The 9,537-nt window shown below is 28.2% G+C and overlaps 1 protein-coding gene across 8 annotated transcripts in view; it reads left to right on the top strand.

The window, feature by feature from the left end:
- LOC108690011 (rho guanine nucleotide exchange factor 12) overlaps positions 1-9,537 on the top strand; it is a 368,684-nt gene that overhangs the window by 21,492 nt on the left and 337,655 nt on the right. The window contains exon 1 of one of the 8 annotated variants that reach the window (XM_018197049.1): positions 8,569-8,598. The exons of the other annotated variants lie outside the window; for them this stretch is intronic. The gene's annotated coding sequence lies outside the window, so the exon portion shown is untranslated. Of the gene's footprint in view, positions 1-8,568; positions 8,599-9,537 lie in introns of those variants that run through there. 8 annotated transcript variants of the gene reach the window in all.

The raw sequence follows: 9,537 nt of genomic DNA, 5'->3' as shown, positions 1-9,537 counted from the left end.
TATATATATATATATATACAGGATGTTCGGAAATTCGCTAATCAGAATATCATAGCAAGAAAGTTTTTGAAAAAATAAGTTTTAAAAATGGTTGCCATTTTTTGTTCCGAGCAGTAAGTTTTTGAAATATAAGAGTTTAACACAGGCCAATTGTAGATCACTATTAAACGGAAATTTGTCCGTGAGTTATGCATGAATAGTATTCGCGCACTTCACGTGTACATGTGTGGACATTTTTTTTGTGTTATGCGTATTTTTCGAGATATGTATATGTGTCCGCCCACAAATCATATAGCGTTAGCCCTATCTAAACATTGAGTCGAAAGATCCTGAGTTATACTTAATGAAGAAATTATTATAGAATAAAACTAATCCAATTGGCGTTGTTTTTTAAATGGGCGAACATCAGGCGAATCGCATGTCGTTGCGTTGCTTTTGCCTTTACCGCTATATTCTTACGCGTCATGATTATGCAAGAAATGTTTTTTAGGATTAGAAATATATTCCGTTAGAAGCATCTCCTTTCGAGAAAATTTCGATAAGGAATACAACTCTCGTTAAAATGTATCAGATTATAGCTTACAGAATCTATAATTTTTTTTACTTACAAATTTTTTAAAATTTTCTTTATATATTCCAAATTTTATCTTTCTCTTACATAGAATAAATATATTATCTTCTTTTTGTTGATATTTTTTAATTGAATTTTATACTTTAAATTATCTTTTCTATAATATTCTCGTAAAAATCATTTTCCGTAATAACTATTACAAATAACTTATTATTGTGTAAAATTCAATTTTTTAAAAAGTTTCTACAAAAAATGTAGCGGAATTTTGTTGAGTACTAGAGTTCCTGATATAAAAAAATAATTTTTGATTTTTCCAAAAATTTGTTAAAATTAATATTAAGCCCGAATAAATTTTTTTCGATAAAATAGAGTTTAGAGTTCCTGATAAATAAAAAATTTCAAATTTTTATAATTGTTTAAAAAATCATCAAAAAGTAGATTACGTAAATGCCACACGGGATTAATTAGATCCCAGCGTGAAAAAGTGTATATTATTTCTAGAGTTTCCAATATTTTGCTTTGAAAATTTGTTTGGATAAAGCTTCTAAAAGAAGATGTAATTATGATGAAATTTTACTGTAAATATACTAAAAAAAATTAGTTAAAATTTAAGAAGCATACTCTTTTTAAACAAATTAAACAAATTAAATTTTTAAAATATTTTTTACTAAAAATTTAGGATTGTACTCCTGAGATAGTATTTTTTTAGGTAAAGCTAAATCCGTGGATATTCTAAACAAGGTATTTATTTTATGAAATGAATGGAGAAATTTTAAAGTAAGAAAAAACACAATTAACGATTTATTTGACATAATATATTTAGTAACAAAGTATTTTTATGGAAAAAGTATTTTTGGGCACATAATTACAAAAATATATAAAAATATTACAAAAAATACAAAAACATATAATTTTATTCTAGAACATTTGACGCAAAAGTAAATACGATGCTTATTGTATATCGGCCTGTGTACGAAGGCAAATTATTAGGGATGCACTAGATATCCTAAAAGTATCCAGTATTCGATATTATTCGGTACTTTTTTACTATCTGACCGAATAGCCGAATATCATTAGTATCCGGGAATATATCCGAATTGAATTTGATATCATTAAATTGTTGAGTTTTTTTTTTTTTCATACAAATGTTCTAGAAACATATGTATGCATATTTATGATGCTGTAATATGTTATACATTTATAAATTAATTCTTAAAAACTCTTTAATGATACAAAATGGTTAGATATAACAGGGCAATAGGAGTCAAGTACGGTAATTCTTGTGCAAGCCAATACATTTTATTATTATTAATGATTATATAAATATATTATATATAAATGATTAACAAAACAACTTTATTAATAATTAATCCACTTACATGTTTCATCAATGTACATTCTTTGTTACATTAAGATTAAATTATTAAAGATTTAATTTTGATGTCCGTCTGGATTATAATTAATATCAGAATTTTTTTTTCTTTTTTTTCTTTGCAATTAACGGTTAGATGTATTAAAAGTTATTCATTAATTTCAATATAATTGACATTATTTTGTTGAATGGTTAAAGATTGGTTTTTAACTAAACCAATAGAATTTAATACCCGTATTCATAGTCAGATCTTGTACTTAAGGCTTCCTTAAATATAAGGCCTGACTATGAATACGAGTATAAGTGTTTGCGATATAGTGAATTTTTGTTTTAGTGAGCTACCTTCTATTATTTTACAATAAATCGTTTTTGCTCCCTCCCCCCTTCTCCCTTCCAACATATTTACTTTTTAATAATTTTAATACATTTTAGATTATTAGAGTTATTTGTTTTTATTTTATAATTTTCGTTAATAAGTGAAGGTGGCTCACTGAAATGAATTAGTTTGTAAAAAAATTTTTTGTAATTACAACATCATATTGTTTCCAAGGATGGCTCAAAAGTGAACCGAAATATGTAAGCGGATTAATTATTAATAAAGTTGTTTTGTTAATCGTATTTAACCATTATATTTAACCATTTTATGTTATACATTATTGCAAAACTATAATTATTTTCTCTAAAGGCTTTTTTTTTTAGAAGCCACTTTTTCCAAATCTGGTCGGGTTTCCAAAAAATGGATATTTAACTCGAAGAAATCATCTTCTCGAATATCCAAGCGGATATCGGATATTCGATGTTACATTCTGTTCGGATATTCTATAACTTTACGATCCAGCATCTCTACAAATTATATTGTATCTAATTATTCGTGAAAAAAGTTATAATTATAATACTAAGAAAATTTTATAGCATGCACAGTAATATTTACAATTCAAAATGATGAAATTTACACAAAAATGTGAATAAAAAAATCGCTTCGATTTTCATAACATAAATGACACTGGGATATTTTGTACGCCTGGAAATTCATCGTTCCTGCTCGGCTGTTGTAGAGACCGACTTGCCGCGAATTTTTCAACTGGTAGTTGGGAATTTAAACATCTAAGAATAGATGAAGCCAGAAATTCAATTTACAGCGGAATTATAAAATATATATATATATATACACACGATTGAAAAAGCTTTGGGATTTTGATCCCCAGTGGCATTTAAGGATTAATACCGAATAGTTTTGAATAGTCCATTCGATGTTTTTTGATGATTAAGTTCCTGATACAACAAAATTATTCTTGAATTAATAAAAGAAAATTAAAAAATTTAACTAGTATTGAATTTTTTTTATGGAAATCCGGCGTTGTGATAAGAGATAGCCCTCCGAAGAGTAGGCTCACTTTCAAAGCATGGCTTTTGAATTTTCTAATTTTGATGCTAGAATTGTCATGATCAGCTACTCAAAAAAACCCTGGAACTTACACAATTTGCTTCTTTTAGATAACATTTTAAAATTAAAATCAGTCATATTGGATTCGCCATTTTAAATTATTTATTTTTTAAAAATCAACTCTCATGCATTTTAGACAATTTTAAAGTTCAAGTCAGCCATATTGGATCCGCCATTTTGAAATATTAATTCTGACATTTCGTGTTAAGTGAAAAACTTAGAAATATACCTTTTTTGTAATATAACATATTTCGTGTTAAGTGAAAAACTTAGAAATATACCTTTTTTGTAAATATAATGTCTTTTCGACTTAGGCATATTTTCGATAATTAATTTCACAGGAGGGATGAGAAGGGGCTACTATCATGAGTATGACGAATGCGTCGTCTGGGTCAAGGGTCACCGTTTCCACCTCAGTGGACCCCCTTCCCTGACTTTCTGCCACTTGCAGAAGGCACTCTCCCCTCTGGTCTTGCTCTCATTCAGCCTCGTGCTTCAACACATGTTCGCAGAAGACCGAGCTTCAGAACTTCTTATTTCTAAGCATAGATTTCGACTAGAAGCGAGAGATCATTAATATAGCATAATTTAGCATAGTTTAGCACAATTTAAACAATTGAAAAAAAAAATGCAATGTGAGTGACTGGCCTAAAAAAATCGTTTTTTAAATATTTTTTTAAAGATATTTTTCATAATACGATTTTAATGTTCCGGTACAAACACCTAGCACAATTCTCAAAATAAGGTTATTCTAAAAATGGATGGCTAATTTTGTATGAACGTGACTGAAATCCTAATCTCGATTAAACAAACTGTTTTATATGTATCATCGTGATTGAAAGAAAAGCATCGACATATCTTGTAGATATTCAACTGAGAATGATTTTGTGAATTAACTTTCAGCCAACTTTTTTAAAAACAAGTAGTCCCTCCTGTCTTTGTGCGCAGTGCGCTCTCGCACGCTATCAGGCTCGCGTTTTACTGACGTGTGCTCATCTAATGGATGGCGCCGATTGGATTAGCTTTACTCTCTAACAAGTGTTTCATTGAGTACTATAGAAAAAATGGCTCAGGACTTTTTAATACAATATTTGATTAGGGAGCGCTATTTAAGAAATATTATTTAAGAAACACTTCTGTGTACTGAGTGGACTATTTTAATTTCCCTAGTTGATTTTTTCAAAATCTTTAAATTTGAAATAAAAATGTTTCAAATAAAAGTTATTCAGTTATCAAAGAGAAAAAAAGATAAAATAACTTTAGATTTTAAGATGTTCTCAAAATCAAGATTAGTTTTAAATGCAACCTCCTTATTTTTTATTATATATTTTTGTAGCTTCAAGATCTTTTTAAAATATTATAATAAAGTTATTTTTTATTAAGTATTTTCTAAGTTATTAGGTTTTAAAGTTAATACCGCCGACACAGCATTATCCAAGATATCCAACTGACGGCTAAAATCTTTTAAATGTTGTTCACAGTCATGGCGTTGACAACATAATTTATTATAGTTGATTTTTTCAAAAGTTGAAAGAATTAGGAAAAAAGTTCGGACAAAAGTTTTTTTACGATTTTAGGGAAGAAAAGAGATGCCGTTGTCAGTTTAATTGTAGATGGCGCCACTTTCAAATTTCCTTTGTTATCAGCTCATCATTTCTTTTAAATGTAAGTCGATTTTTTTCCAATTAAAGGACTTTGCACTAATCCTATTTGAAATTGGATTCCGATGAAATCAAATGATTTTCTTATATGTTATAGCTTATGAAGTGCTAAACAAATATATAAGTAGTTTTAGCGTCAAAAAAAAATGAACAGTTTTCATGTTCGATTCACCTACAGTCGCTGACATCTCACCATAAAATACTCAATAACTTTTAAATAGTTTTAAGTTGATTTAAAAATAAAATTATAGTGTTTTGAAAAGATTTCAACAAATTATAAGAACAGATTATAACAGATTATAAGAAAATGAAAGAAAAAGTAGAGCGTCTCAACTTAAAAAATCCGAGTTGACTTTGCCTTACCTTGTCACTCAAAGTCAAACTGATGAAGCCAGCGGCCTTTTTAAAACTGTACAACTTTTATTTAAAACATTTTTTTTATAAAACTTATAATTTTCTGGATATTTTGCCGTTCTCGGAACATTTTATAATTCCTTTTTATATTTCCATTTCATATATATTTCCTTATATGATTATACATATGATTATACATATTATATGGGTTGCCACAAACCTAGAAAACCGGGAAAATCGGGAAATGTCAGGAAAAATGTAAAAAAGTCTGGAATTTTGAAATTTACTCATAATTTCCTTAAACTGCTCCTATTCCAAATAATTGTTATACTTTTTTAATATTATATACTGACGTTTATAGTGAAATACGTTCAAAACTCGCACACTTTAAACGATTTTAATAAAACGATTAAAATTTATATTTTATTCATTATTTTTATTTGATTGTTTATTTCATAACTGCATTTTTTTCTCTAATACTAATTAATTTTTTGTTGACTTGAATTTGCATCTAAAATTTTAGTATGCTACTAATCTTTTTGCGTTGTTTTTATAGGCTAGCTTTCCTACAATTCTTGACTTTAAATGTGTTAAAATTTACATAATTTATGTTGGAAATTTTTCCATTTTCATCTGAAAAACCTGGAAATTTTTAAATTTATTTTTTGTGATAATCCTGATTATGGTGCCATATATAATTATATCCTACATATAATTACATATTATCATAATGTCCAAGATATGTATACATATATAAAATGATACTTTGTTACAAAATATATAGTGCAATTCTCTAGCGTAATCCAAGACCAACGACACGGATGGTCTGGTAAGGGTCTGATCCCATGTGCGCATGCGTGCGCGTGCGCGTGCGTATGCGATATGCAATTATATTACTTAATAAAAAAATTTATCGCTTCTCAATTATTTATTAAGTTATTTTTATCATTCAGATCCTAAGAATTACACTACGTATTATGTATCGTTTTATACGTGTGTGCATATCTTGAAATTATATATTATAGTATATAGTTATATATGGGATATAATTATATGAGGTACCAATATAATCATATAAGAAATCCGAGATAGCAAAATATCTAGAAAATTATAAGTTCTATAAAAAAAAGTTTTAGATAAATGTTGTAGAGTGTAAAAAGGCTTAGCCGCTGGCTTCATCAGTTTGACTTTGGGTGGCGTCATTAAGATAGAGCAATAAAGTCAATTCGGATTTTTTAAGTGAGACCCTCCCCCCCAATTTTTCTTATTTTCTTATAGTTCTTGTTAGAATCTTTTCAAAACGCTATAATTTTAACTATTTTAGGTCAGCTGTTTAGAAGTTATTGAGTATTTTATGGTGAGATGTCAGTGACTGTAGATAAATTGAATACAAAAACTGTTCATTTTTTTGCTAAAATTTATATATTTTGTTTAGTAGGTCATAAGCTATAAAATATGAGAAAACCATTTGATTTCACCGGGATCCAATTTTCTTTGTATTTGTCAATGAGACAACGGGTTTTGAAATTTTCATTTCGATTGATTTTATAGATCTCCAAAGTTTTTGAAGCTTTTTAACTCTTTGATTAATTATCCCTAATTAATGATTGTCCCTTTGCTTATCACAATTCGGGGTATTTGATTGGCCTAGTTTACACCCTACGTTTAAGTCATTACCCATATCTTAGATTTAATTTAAACACGACGGTGTAAATAGCTATAACTTCGCTTAGGTGAGGGATTTTTTCAAAATCCTTGATTTCTCTTAGATCGCATGACTTAATCAGCTTTAATGCATATAAACAGGTAGAACGATCTAAATACTAGTAGGTGGAATTCACATGAGACTTACATTACAGATCCAAAAATATTATAGGTCTAAATAGGATAAATGCCCTGTTTGAGACCTTCTTTAGATTAGAGTATAGGTCATCGGAGCACATCATTCAGATCATTGAGTGTAAACTAGGCCATTAACGTGAGTCTTATTGCCTCTCATAATTCGGGCTATTTGGTTAACGTAAGTATTCTTCTCATAAAAGGCAAAGTAACTTACATTAATCAAGCATTCCTAAGATACTTCTTTCATGATTCAGGGTGTTTGATTAACATGAGTTCTTTTGCCTTTCATGACTTGACAAATCTTTCTACCAAATGAACTATTTGAAATTATTTTCAAATTAGCTTGGGTACATAAAGCTAACTTATTTTGAAATTTCTAATCGTATTGTGTAAAACAGCACTTGATATTTATATTGTTGCAAACTATATTTATTCTTTTCATCATATACTATGATTATAAGCGTATGTTCATACCTAAATCATATTTTTGAAAAAATTAACTGAATAAAAATTAATCTATGTATTGTTAACGTCATGATTATGAATAACATTTAAAAGGTTTTATCCTTTAATCGGATATTTTGGATAATGCTGTTGGCGATACTATCTTTGAAGCCTTTAAACTTCACAACTTGAGAAATATTTAATAAAAGATAGCTTTATTGAGCTTTGGAAAGGTCTTGAAGATGATATTTTCAACTTTCACTTCTGACCGAAAGAGGAAGTCGTTTTATTTTAAATTAAATATGGCATTTTTTAATTGAAGATTTTGGCGAAAGAAAAAACTTTTGTTTCAAATATTTTTTTTAATGCCTTCATTAACATTCAAATAATTTTGCAAGTAAGTAATCGAAAAATAAATTTTAACTGATTTAAATGTAACCCACTTACGAAGAGTGGAAGATATTTGATGTTATGTTCATGTACGCGTGCGTGTGCGCATTTGCACGCGCGTATTTAAGATGCATTCACGCTTATAAACACGTGCACACAAAGCAGAGGATTTTGATTTATTAAAGAGAGGACATGACAATCACGTCAGTCTATGATTCATTCTATAATTATATCCGTCATTATATCCACGCGCACGCACGCACGCAAGGGATTCATACTAATTTTGTAGTCGATCCTAGATAACGCCAAATGCATGAAATTATCATCTTTTAACAGCTGTTTGGATGGAGTATCGTAACCATTTAAAATTATCAAAATTTTATTCGTCTTTAAAGAAGTTTTCAAATAAACCCCTTTCTCAATTCTTAGTGTCATTTAATATTTTCATTCTTTCCTCTCCTCTTGCGTATCTGTTGAAAGATAATTGCGTGTGAAAGATAATCAGCATTCACGCCAAAAGGTAGATCTTTTAAAATATCAAAATGCGTATTTTTTTGTTTTCCTTTTTTTTTATGTTTTACAAAAATTATTACAGGATTTTTATTCTTTTAGTAGACTGTATAGTAAGTTTACTAATAAATTTACATGTGTCATTTTTATCTATCTAACCTTTACCGTACAAGGTCGGGTCACTAGTGATCGAGCGATTCCTATTCGTGCAAGTTTCTTTGAGTTTTTCGGTAATTATAAATTATTACATTTTATTATTTTCCAAAATAAAGTTTCAATATTTATTTTAGAAAGTTGAAAGTATTTTGATGAATTTTTTGAGCCATTCTGAATAAGTGGAAAAAATGAATGATTCTAATGATCCATGTTTGGATGAATGAAGCACCAAATTGTACTTTGTATAGTAAAGATTAAGTTTATACTTAAGTTTATTCTAATTTAGTAAATATATAAACAACGTAATCTCAAAATCTTAATCTTTCATTGGCAATGTGAGGTCTTTAAAGCATAATCTTTTTTATTGTAAATTTTAAGGAAATAAATAGATAGCGGCTTTAATGTCTCCCAGAAAACTCTGTAATGTTAAGATTGCATTACTCAAGGACATCAGTTGTTTGTTTCATTGCAGAGACGAACAGATGTTGTGCATTCTTGTTTGCATTCTTAGTGACTCATGTTGCAGATTGTTTTATACAAATGAAATAAAATTTGAACTTGTTTTTATGTTTTATATTTTTTTACATTAATCTTAATAAGTATATAAAGATTTTTAAAGTATATTTTTCAATGTTTTACATTATTTCTTTCAGGTGTTTACTGTATCAGAAAAATTTTAGATAATTTGATATTTTCAGAGAATTTTTTTTAAATCAAGGATTTTTGCTGTTTGAAATCAGGGATTCTATCGGAGACTTAGGAACATTTTTACAATTTTTCTCAAATATATACA

Source organism: Atta colombica, unplaced genomic scaffold (assembly GCF_001594045.1).
Source record: "Atta colombica isolate Treedump-2 unplaced genomic scaffold, Acol1.0 scaffold29, whole genome shotgun sequence".
Classification (NCBI taxonomy): Eukaryota; Metazoa; Arthropoda; class Insecta; order Hymenoptera; family Formicidae; genus Atta; species Atta colombica.
Note: the sequence above shows the minus strand (reverse complement) of the source record. Positions and strands in the feature narration are given on the sequence as shown.